This window comes from Scyliorhinus canicula, chromosome 13 (genome assembly GCF_902713615.1).
Source record: "Scyliorhinus canicula chromosome 13, sScyCan1.1, whole genome shotgun sequence".
NCBI lineage: Eukaryota > Metazoa > Chordata > Chondrichthyes > Carcharhiniformes > Scyliorhinidae > Scyliorhinus > Scyliorhinus canicula.
This window is the reverse complement of record NC_052158.1, coordinates 122,576,936-122,589,978: the sequence shown is the minus strand read 5'-3', so window position 1 is coordinate 122,589,978 and position 13,043 is coordinate 122,576,936.

The following is a 13,043-nucleotide window of genomic DNA, read 5'->3' as shown; positions in this document are numbered from 1 at the left end:
TCTAAGTGGCCAAATGAGGGCTAGTTAAGGGCTGTATCCACCCACCGCTAGTTGGATGGGCACTGCTACACGCAGAGAGCAGCAGATATATCCTAACGACTTCCACATGGTTCGGAGGTGGGGGGGTGCGGTTAATGGCTGGGAGGGAAGGAATTCCTGATCAGGTATGCTGTGGACCATGGTGAGCCCCCTGCCAACAAGGCCCAACTCAAGAACACAACCTTCCTCATGAGCGTGGCCCTTTCCTCGCTCCATCACAGCCAGCCAGACTCCACATAACTATGTTTGGGGACTCCCTACATCACCACCAGCGGTGGTTCATTGCCTGACTAACCGGGGCGGGGGGGGGGGGGGGGGGGGGGGGGGGGGGCAGTGTGCTGAGGAGCGTTAAAAAATAGAGATAGGGAGAGTGAAAAAATTAAATGGATAAAAGAAACAAATGAAAAATTGAATTAGCGAAGGTAAATTACGCTGCATTACGATCTAAATTAGTTTTAACTTCATATTAGCCCAAAGTACACTTAAGGTCACCTTACCCCGTCATGTCTTGGTGTGGGTGAGCGAGGGGAAGCACAGGCTGTACCCGTGCACAGTGTGCGCTTGTGAACAACAATTATGGATAATATTTATATCAGGTAAGAAGTATACATTCTGGGCAGCACGGTGGCGCAGTGATTTGTGCTGCTGCCTCACGGTGCCGAGGTCCCAGGTTCGATCCCGGCTCTGGGTCACTGTCCGTGTGGAACAAGAACATAGAAAAGTACAGCATAGGAACAGGCCCTTCGGCCCTCCAAGCCTGTGCCAACAATGCTGCCCATCTAACCTAAAATCTTCTACACTTCCAGAGAGTTTGCCCATTCTCCCCGTATTTGCGTGGGGTTCACCCCCACAACCCAAAGATGTGCAGGCTAGGTGGATTGGCCACGCTAAATTGCCCCTTAATTGGAAAAAATTAATTGCGTTTTCTAAATTTTAAAAAACCTCTACATTAGAGGTAAAAGGTATATATTCTACAGTTTGTGACCAGCAACAATACAAATTTGTAGTTAGTATTGTTGCAGGTTACATATTGCGAAAACAACACCAACAAGTTGCAGGATATTTTGCCAAATCTGTTTTAAGGCTGTTTTAAGGATAATGCTTACAATTCCAATAACTGTGGTCACAGGAGAAATTAACTTTAATAAGCTGAAGCCACTAAAGATATACTTAAGGACTTCTATGACAGAAGAAATACTAAATTCTCTCACAATGTTGGGTGAAATTTTCTGGCTGTTCACATTAGAACATAGAACATAGAACGATACAGTGCAGTACAGGCCCTTCGGCCCACGATGTTGCACCGACATGGGAAGTCAAAAACTAAAGGCCATCTAACCTACACTATGCCATTATCATCCATATGCTTATCCAATAAACTTTTAAATGTTGGCGAGTTCACTACTGTTGCAGGTAGGGCATTCCATGGCCTCACCACTCTTTGCGTAAAAAACCTACCTCTGACGTCTGTCCTATATCTATTACCCCTCAATTTAAGGCTATGTCCCCTCGTGCTAGCCACCTCCATCCGCGGGAGAAGGCTCTCACTGTCCACCCTATCTAACCCTCTGATCATTTTGTATGCCTCTATTAAGTCACCTCTTAACCTTCTTCTCTCTAACGAAAACAACCTCAAGTCCATCAGCCTTTCCTCATAAGATTTTCCCTCCATACCAGGCAACATCCTGGTAAATCTCCTCTGCACCCGTTCCAAAGCTTCCACGTCCTTCCTATAATGAGGCGACCAGAACTGTACGCAATACTCCAAATGCGGCCGTACCAGAGTTTTGTACAGCTGCAACATGACCTCATGGCTCCGGAACTCAATCCCTCTACCAATAAAGGCCAACACACCATAGGCCTTCTTCACAACCCTACAACCTGGGTGGCAACTTTCAGGGATCTATGTACATGGACACCGAGATCCCTCTTCTCATCCACACTGCGAAGGATTTTACCATTAGCCAAATATTCCGCATTCCTGTTATTCTTTCCAAAGTGAATCACCTCACACTTCTCTACATTAAACTCCATTTGCCACCTCTCAGCGCAGCTCTGCAGCTTATCTATGTCCCTCTGTAACCTGCAACATCCTTCCACACTGTCTACAACTCCACCGACTTTAGTGTCGTCTGCAAATTTACTCACCCAACCTTCTGTGCCCTCCTCTAGTAAATTTATAAAAATGACAAACAGCAACAGCCCCAGAACAGATCCTTGTGGTACGCCACTCATAACTGAACTCCATTCTGAACATTTGCCATCAACCACCACCCTCTGTCTTCTGTCAACTAGCCAATTTCTGATCCACATCTCTAAATCACCCTCAATCCCCAGCCTCCGTATTTTCTGCAATAGCCGACCGTGGGGAACCTTATCAAACGCTTTACTGAAATCCATATACACCACATCAACTGCTCTACCCTCATCTACCTGTTCAGTCACCTTCTCAAAGAACTCGATAAGGTTTGTGAGGCATGACCTACCCTTCACAAAACCATGCTGACTATCCCTAATCATATTATTCCGATCTAGATGATTATAAATCGTATCTCTTACAATCCTCTCCAAGACTTTACCCACAACAGACGTGAGGCTCACCAGCCTATAGTTACCGGGGTTATCTCTACTCCCCTTCTTGAACAAAGGGACCACATTTGCTATCCTCCAGTCCTCTGGCAGCATCTTCCCATCCCACAGGATTCCCAGGTGCAAGGGGTGCAACAGGAACCCCATTTTTACTTAGAATTTACAGTGCAGAAGGAGGCCATTCGGCCCATCGAGTCTGCACCGGCTCTTGGAAAGAACATCCTACCCAAGGTCAACACCTCCACCCTATCCCCATAACCCAGTAACCCCACCCAACACTAAGGGCAATTTTGGACACTAAGTGCAATTTAGCATGGCCAATCCACCTAACCTGCACATCTTTGGACTGTGGGAGGAAACCGGAGTACCCGGAGGAAACCCACGCACACATGGGGAGGATGTGCAGACTCCGCACAGACAGTGACCCAAGCCGGAATCAAACCTGGGACCCTGGAGCTGTGAAGCGATTGTGCTATCCACAATGCTACCGTGCTGCCCAATGCCCAGAAGATCCTGCCAGCAGCCAATGGCAGGACACCTCACAGTGGATTGCGTGGAAAATCCCACCCTTTGTCACTAGAAAATGACTTTACCAGAAATTTAAATACGTTAAATATGGAAAGAGCTATTAAAAAATTTGCAGATCTAAAATCAAAAAAATATATACAGTTAGGAGAATGTAAGGAGGTTTGGCAGCATCTGTGGAGAGGAAAAGAATTAACGTTTCGATCCCCAGGTGCTATATTTGCATGGAGTTGAAACATTTCTATCTCCACAGAAGCTGCCAGACTTGCTTAAAGTTTTTCCATCATTTTTCTGTTTTTGTTTCAGATTTCCAGCATCCGCATTATTTTGTATTTATTTACATGTCTGTTGTCGTATTTGATTTAGCTTTGGCTTATCTTTTACCTTTCTTTTCACTTAGTTGTACAGGAGAATAACTTAAGTTCTCTTTTTCCTTTCTTCTATTTTACTATTATTTTAAAAATCTGACAATTGTAAAGGTCTTAAAGTTTAAATTTAGATAATGTACGTATTTGAATGACGGTTGCATTTGATTTTTTTCTTAATTTATCTGTAATAAATGCTTTGTTGCCATATTTGTAGTTTATTTGTCATTATGAAATAATTATGAAAATTCAAAATGTCTTAAGGCTGCTGAAACTCAATCTGCCCAGGCTGCTAACAAACCTCAAACAGGCCCTGCTCACTGCTGCTGCTGCCTGATTGCAGTCCCAACAGTGGCCACACTCCCAATGCCAGCACTGACGGGACCAAATAGGTGCCAGCTCCTGATTGGATGAAAGGATGGGTGCCCCAACTGCAGACTGTTACTGTTGTGTGGAATAGATCTCCCTTAACCCACTGATTGCAGGTAAAACCAATGTCAGCCCAAAGTGTTCAAGGACACAGTTCTAGAGACACTTGATGTAAATAGACAAGGGTGGCACGGTGGCACAGTTGCCTCACAGTGCCAGGGGCCCGGGTTCAATTTCAGCCTTGGGTGATTGTGTGGAGTTTGCACTTTCTCCCCATGTCTGCATGGATTTCCTCTGGATGCTCCAGTTTCCTCCCACAGCCCAAAGATGTGTAGGTTAGGTGGATTGGCCATGCTAAATTGCCTCTTAGTGTCCAAACATTAAATGAGGTTACTGGGTTGTGGGGGAGTGGGCTTGAGTATGAAGCTCTTTCAGAGGGTCAGTGCAGATTCAATAGGCTAAATGGCCTCCTTCTGCAATGTAGGGATTCCATGATTCTAAGGTCATCAGTATAATGGGCATATCAAAATGCACATTTGTGATCATTGGTTAGTCCAAAGCTTTCAAAGTGATGGAAATTTAGGAGTTAGCAGCATCTGCTATAACTTTAGATAATACTAATGTAAGGTTAATGGGACACTAATTTTGAACAGTAAGAGTTATCACCTTTCTGAGGCAAATTTTCAAGAAAAAGAAAACATGCTTGAGAAAATGGCAAAATTTGAAGACACCTATCTTGAGGGTCATGGGGAGGATATTGCCAGGACCATACCCTTGCTCAGATCCAGAGAACAAACAAGCTGGTAGACCTGGCACCAGAGATAAGATTTAATGTTGTTCTGAGCAGAATAAGGGATTGGAGGGAAATTTTTTTCACCCCAGAAAGATATCACAATTTAATTTGAAAGATAAAAATGAGCCAAAAAAGACAGCTTTTTCCGGAACAAAGCTAACAACGGCACCTTCAGTACAGAAGAGGATGGGAAGGAGGATTCACAGAAGTTACAAAAATTAGCTTTGGCAAGCGACCAGACGAAGCAGCTGCTGAGAGACAGAAAGATAATAGTTGAGGCTTCTTTCCCATTTAGGAGCTTTAATCAAGGATTTACAGAAGTTACAAGTAAACACAAAATTGGCTCTGAATGCTTTGGATTGATCAAGATGTGAAGTACAATATGCATTTTTATGAGAGATAGCAGAATAACAAACGTGAGGGGAGCAAGATTCACTACCAGATCAGACATAAAAGTAAGAGTGGCCAATGAAGCTTTTTCTGCCAGCTAAAATAACTAACTTCACTACCACAAATAGTAGAGTCAAGAGTGTAAAGTGAGAAGTCTGACCAAGCTGGAGCAGCAACGAATTCTTAATGATCGTCCCAATCAGCTGATCTACTGAGCTAAACAAAGAATTGACCCAGATAATTCAGCAGAAAACAGGCATTGGGTCAAGAGGCCAGTGGTGAGGGGACAAGCATAATGGGCGGGATTCTCCGCTTGCCAACACCGATTTCATAATCGGCAATTGGGCAGAGATTCCCTTTTTACGACCGAATCGGGGGCGGGGCATGTTTTCGGATGCTCCACGTCCTCAAAAACAGCGTCATTGAGGAGTTCACCGCACGCTGTTAGGACGGCTTCAGGATATCACCTGAAGGCCCTCCCCGATGCTCCGCCCCAGATGGGCCAAGTTACTGACTCATGGTCTCATCAGTCGGGAACACGGCGTGACGGATGCGGACTGTGTCCAGCGCCGCCACAGTCGGGGGCGGGGGGAGACGCGCTGCTGGCCAGGGAGCTGCGCTGCTGGCCGAAGAGGCTCTTTGGCTAGGGCTGGGGGGACTTGTGGTGGTGGGGCGGGGGGGGGGGGGGGGGGGGGGGGTGTGGACCGATGGTGGGGCACTATCTGGCAGGTCGGGTCCGCGCGGCCGGAACGACTGCTGCAAATCATTGCCGTGTGCATGCGTGGTTACGGACCTGGCAATTCTCCCGCCATTTATTTCATGAAGGTCATGTATTTTACGTGGTGCGGCTGCTAGCCCCTCACCAGTCAGAGTGTCAGTGCTGGGGCCTTGACGATTTTTTCATCGTACAACTAGACGCTTCCTCCGGACATAGCCTCAAGATTGAAAAATCCAGCCAAATGTATCTGAGTTATGAGCTGCATGGTATCACAATAGTTAACACTGTTGCTTCAAGCGCTGGGGACCTGGATTTTATTCCCGGCTTGGGCGACTGCCTGTGCGGAGTCTGTACATTCTCCCATATCTGTGTGGATTTTCTCCGGTTTACTCCCACAAGTCCCGTAAAACGTGATTGTTAGGTGAATTGGGCATTCTGAATTCTCCCGCTGTATACCTGAACAGGCGCTGGAGTGTGGCGACAAAGGGATTGTCACAGTAACTTCATTGCAGGGTAAGCAATGTAAGCCTACTTGTGACACTAATAAAAATTATTATTGTTATTAATTAATTGATCAAAAATATGGGTTGTTCATAAATTCAGGAAATTAATCTTTAACTTCTGGATACCCCAGGGCAGCCTCGTAGGTTTGGCAACCTTACACCAGTCCAATGAGACTTGTTTTCCTCTCTTGGTTCTAAAGATGATAAGTCAAAAGAGTTCAGACAATCTCAGTTTAACTGTTGGTTGGTCTCGTGCCACATTACAAACTGCTTCGGTTTCAACGCTAATCTCACTGAATACGATCATCAGGAATTGCTTATGTATGAAAGGATAAATTCACTCTCATGATTAGGGAGGGCTACCTCCATCTACTTGTGCTGTTCTAAACCTGAGGCCTTGTGATACCTTCTTTTCAAAAAGCTAAAATTAAACAATGAAGAATTAACTAAAAAATTAATACTGACTGTAGAGAAATGATAGTGAAAAGAGAAATAGATGACAGTCAGTAAAATCCATGTTTGACTCACTGCAGTCTTTCATTTTGACTTGTATTACCTGTACTTTATTATTGTTAATCCCTTGTGACAGTCAGCTCGTTCTCATACGAAGAAAAGCACCATCGTTTGTCCTTCAATGTAATATATTTTAATTTTATCCATCGTCCCAAATCCAGCGATTCGTAAAATACCTTGGGAATTCCTATGTAAGAAGTATTTAGATGAGCACTTGGAATGCCATAGCATAGAAGGCTGCGGGCCAAGTGCCTGAAAATAGGATTAGAGTAAATAAGTGCTTGATGGCCGGCGCAGACAGGATGGGCTGAAGGGACTGTAATATGTCAATTATGACTTTATTTGTGCTCAGACCCTTACTCAACCTGATCGTGAAATTTGAGCGTAAAGACAACAATGCGTTCAAATCTTAATCTTGTATCCATCATTTCTTGTTTAGTAATCCTTCTGCCCAAAAGCACTTTGACAATAACGATGGCTCCACTTTACATTGTATGAGTGTTTTCTGCAATTGAGCTTGCTCGGAGCTCTCTTGAAATTACAACCAGCTTTTAAGGCATAGCAGGAAAAGGTCAGTTTTATTGCAATTTGTAGAGTTAAAAAAATCGGACATCTGAACAGTAATTGATGTACTTTTGAATAGATTTTATGTCATATTAAAAACTGAAAAGCTACCTGATGGCAGATTCTGAAGCATGTTATGCTTAATGTAGCCAAACTATATGCTGCAAGTTCCCACCTTTACTTGCACACTAATTCTTCAGACTGTATGCCCAATTTGTTCTAATGGGATTTGTAGGAAATTTGACTGTGATTATATCGTCAGAATGGTTGCACTTTTCGGTCTAACATCCAGGTTGTGCCCAGAGAGGAAATTTCAGACGAAGATTTATATTTCTGAACATTAGTTGTATGTGAGGAATGCTTGTCTGGGAGAGGCCAGAGAGGAAGATTTCAAACAAGTAGGTAAATCGTGAATGTTAGTAATTATTATGCTGCTAAAACTGATTGCAGCTTTCCTTTTCACACATTGTAGCCGGGGTCTCAGCCATTGCATTCTATGTGAATCAAAAACCATCCACGATGGTGGTCTGGAAACAGCAGTGTAGAGAAACAGTTTGGCAAACCTTGACCTTTGCATTGAAAACAGGTTTCACATGTCACGCTGTCGCAGTGCAACCGTGTTTGGGGGGCATTCTAATTACTCACACCATCTGTACCTGCAGAATTCTCAACCCAAGGCACTTATTACACAATTAACAACTGTCAAGAACCCGAATTTGTACATTGTAGCAAAATCATTTCACTTCCAACAGGCACAAGATTTTTTTCTTCTTCCAGGATACTTTACATTGTTCATTTAAAAATCATCCGAAGTACACTTACTATTTTAGTTTTGATTATGTAATCATTAAATGAGACATAACATCTAATTGTTTGTCTTTCGTTATTAATGAATTCAGTGAGATAATTAGTCTTTTGTCCCACCCCATGTCAAATCGAGTTAGCTTCTCTTTCACCCCTCTTGTGTGATTAAGTATAGAAATCTATCACATTATCCATCCCTAATTTAATTTAAATAGTGCCATACAATCTTCTGAGTTATGGACAATCGTTTAGCAGCAGCAATTACAAAGAAAAGACTAAGATAAATTGTCAAGGATTATTTAGCATACTCCAGTGAAAGATAGCTGTTGAGATTATCTAATGTGATTAAATTGATCATTGATTTAACTTGTTTGATAGTTAATGTGATTAAAGTGTTCACTGGTTAATCTGTAAAGCCGATCAATGTAAGCAACCCTGAAGCCGGCTTCTCCAAACATTCATATGAGGGAAATGTATTGTATGGGATCATACAAATTAGCTAACTATTTTCCTTCCGTTTTTAATACTAACAGTCACCTGTAGAAGGGATTATCTGTCCAATGAGTGCTTAATACTTGGAAATCACTCACATCATTCTTCATTATGTTTGAACATTTCAATGTTGCTGTTTCCTGATTGATGGCACAATAAATAGTACTGAAAGAAAACATCAGATGCTGATCTTTAGGAAGGAGAGCGTTTTGGGGACATGTGCAGTACTTCATTTAACTACATTAAAATACTTATTAGCTTGAAGATAACAATACATTTCGGACAAGGGTCTCAGGTGGAGCAGAGATTGAAGTGGAGGAGACCCAGTTATTGTCAGAATAAACTTGAACAACAAGAAAATAACCAGCTAAAATCCTGAGTAGAATGTTGCAGATTCAATTTCAACTAACTCCTTCCTTCACTGGAAAAATCAATTAACTGCACATTTGTGCAATCCCAATCATCTGTTAATTTGTGTTAATGCTGTTGAGAGGGATAAAAGAATACAATAATTGAGCAAGTGAACTTCCACATATGAACTTTCACATGCTCACTTAGTTATTGGCTTAGCCTTTTGATCTAATCTGATTTAATTCTTGTAAAACAACCCATCATTTTTTGTTAAGCAAATAGATCTTCTTTCTGAGATCACATCTGGTCCTTATGATGTACTGTTCTTGCAAAATAAGGCACTTTGCACTTGGGGTATTCTGCAAGCTGAAATGAGTAAAACATATGCTGAAAAGTGTATGTCACCTTTTAAAATTTGAATGATGTAGCAGTTGGATGAACTCCAGTGAAATAGTATAACTCAAAGCTGTGTGAGTTTGAGGGCCTCAAAGGAAAGGTTGTTAGAATCTCCTGGGAGAATGTCACTAATACCTACACTTCATTGTGAAAACTTAATTGGTATGAATTAAGTTAGGCAGAGTATTTAAAATCAACCATTTGAAGGGCTGAACTGAAAGATTGATATCAAACTGAAAGATATTTTGCCCCACTATCAAATTAAGAATCCAAATCATAACTGCCTGTTTTTGGTTCTCAACATTATTTATTTTCAAATGTGAATTTATAATATATAACGTCTATAATAAATTTGTAATAAACCAATTTAGTTGTTTCAGTAATTTAAGCAAATTTATAAACTATTTTAGTGGTATTTAAAAACCTTGAAAGCCATTAACAGTACCCCAATAATTAATTATTTTAACTCCTTCTAATTTTCCTGTGGTATGCTTTTGGCATTTCTATGCAATTGTGAGGAAGTATTTTGCCGGATAATGCGAGCTGCAGTTACAGTATATTTTCTGTAGTTTTTTTTAAAATTCGTTTCTGATGTATTGTAGAAGTAAGAACTGTTGTTTCTGCGTCATCCGCTCATCATAAGATCAGAAACAAGAGCGGCAGTGGGCCATTCGGTCCCTCGAGCCTGTGCACTGTGTAATCAATAGTTACTTCTTGCATAAATATCAAAAAGGTTTAATCATATTTAATCAAACTTTTCTCATTTTATTTTTCACAAGGGGGATGGGGAAAGTGAGCAATTTGAGAACTAAGAGGTCGATATGAAAATGAAGTTGATGTACCCATTGTCTATGCTTCTCTCCCTTGTGAAAGTGATGACTCGTGTTGCACCGCGAGTCCATTGGCAAAACTATATTTCAATACCTCCACAATATGGCCAATCTTCACCGCTGATCAAAGGGCAAAAAACTGCCACTAGCAAAATATCACACGTTACACAAGCTTCCCATTTCTCTCTTTACTAATTGCGCTGGTGAGGAATATTCGAGGGGGGAGGGGTTGCCGGACAGTAGATCCTCTGTTGTCAGTTTTGTGGTCAGCCAAGGAAATTAAAATCTACCCCCGTGAATATTAGCAGATTGGTCCTTGCAAGAGGGAACATCACAATGAAGCCTGATCCTGTCCCGCTATTCGCCATGTTCATGTTCCAGCAGAAATCGCTCGATCAAACACAATTCAATTACAGAATATTGTTTCAAAGTAGTACTTTAAAATTCACCAGATGGATAATCCAAAATTCCACATGCACATTATTTGCACTATAATCTCTGTTTGATTTTCAGCATTGACGGGGGGGGGGGGGGAGACACACGTGTGGTTTACTCTGTATTCTACGATTAGCTATCCCACCCTTCCCGATGTTGCCCTTTTTGAGAGCGCGATGAAGTAATGTTGCCCTTTTTGAGAGCGCGATGAAGTAACAAATGTAAAGAGGATAATACAAATATTTGAACAAGATTGCACACCTATGAAGGAAATTATTTATTAACAACTGCAGTTCAATCATGTTTAACAATATTTGGGACATGACTGAAATAGGTTGGGGTTATTGAGAACTTCGATATATGCAACATTGGGAAAAGTCACATTTGAAGCTCTTTCGAAGCTTGATGTTTGACATTTATCACACAAGTTGTCCGTCGGGTTTATTTTTCAACGTAGGTCGACAACAGCTCACCTTGTGCAAATGCAATTCCAAAAGCAGTTCCTGCCGCATCCTTCTGGGAAATGTCGCCTTTCCTTTCAGTTGTGTTGGGGAGAACTTTCTTCAGTGTCCATTCCATACATTTCAATGTACCTTGTCCAGTCGCCGGAACCATCACATTTCAGATTGCGTGCTGCTGTTATTTTCAATTGTTAGACGCTCAGGGTGAGAAAATGTTTGGTGAAATACTAACCAATAACTCATCATATCCAGCTTCCAGTGATCTCTGCTGATGTAGCAATGAAACTCCGACACGTTAGACTGTGTTTTATTAAGACTCGTAACCGACGTTTATATTAATATAATTATATTCATATATATTGAAAAATGTTGCTCTGGGGAGGGGGGTTTATTTATAACCGGCGTTGGATGCTGTAGAACTGCACTTTATTCCTTACTTTAATGAGATCAGCATCAGCCTTCGCATCAAAACAAAGGTGAACTTGTTTTAAAACACTCGCAAAGAACACTCGGAAACTATGAATATATATTTGGTCCCAGGCTATTGTTCTTGTGCCTGAAAAGACTTGGCGGCTCCGAACTGAGGGGATGTTGCTAATTGTCAGGGACATAGGGGCTGGTTTAGCACAGTGGGTTAAACAGCTGGCTTGTAATGCAGAACAATGCCAGCAGCACGGTTTCAATTCCCGTACCAGCCTCCTGAAACAGGCGCTGGAATGTGGCGACTAGGGGCTTTTCACAGTAACTTCATTGAAGCCTACTGGGGACAATAAGCGATTATTATTATGGTACACTTGCAGGCAAAACAGATCTATTCTTCAGTAATACACAGGAGATGCCCCCTGTTCGTGGATGTGAGGAACGCAAGCTTCATTGCCCACCATTTCTACCTCATCTTTCTAATAGTTTTAAGATGTTGAATTGAATGATAATTTCGGCTGTTGCTGGGAAAATATCACCTTGAATCTGGTAGCAAGTATCTATAAATGATGGTCAGAAAGCGTAATAAACATGAAATGCCTGTCAGCGGCACTTTTGTTTTTACTTCAATGCATATTTTACCTGTGGATTGATCACACATAACTTGCGTTGATATGAGTTGGAAATGTTGGAGTGTTAACTGGTGAGGGTGCAAATCAAGACAGGGCGTTTATTCCAGTGAAGAAATCAAAGCAAGAACAGTTGGGACAGAAAAGATTTCTTCAGACACTATCTATTGTACAAACATAAAGAAATGGTGGTAATTGAAAATTGATTTTCTAACGCACGAAACATTTTCATTGACGCCTAAGACGTTTTGTTATAGGTTACAAGAGTAAGATCTTCTCGGATTAAGTTACATGTCATTACGATTGTAAAATAACATCTGTATACATATGTACAAAATCTCGTGTCTGGAGATAAGATAGACGCCTATGAATATCTGCAAACATCTTATTAAAATCGTTATTGAACAAGTAAACTGATCATTTGGAATGTTTGTGTCAATGAACAATTCTCATCCATTTGGGTCGATATCACAGAATATTGAAGATATCCAGAATCTATTAGTAACAGGTGAATGGATAGTCGACTTTGGTTGTTTGGGGGAAACATACTGTCAAATACAATCTATGTTCACTGATTTGTGAAAAATTCTGCTAATTCCAATATGTAGCAAACAGATTACAAAAATCGTATCCCATTGGAGGTTGCTTGTACTTCCAACTCGCGGCATAAGTCGCCGATCTAACAAACCAACTTTCTACCGCACAGGCTGGTCTCGTGCACCCTGAAGGTTAATTAAAGGAAGTAGTGTTAAGGTTAAAGTCATGACATCCTATTGTAATTGTAGCTTTGAGATTATGGTTGAGACATGTTCTATAAACACACAAAAGGCAGAAGTCATTGGAGTGGATTACTGTCA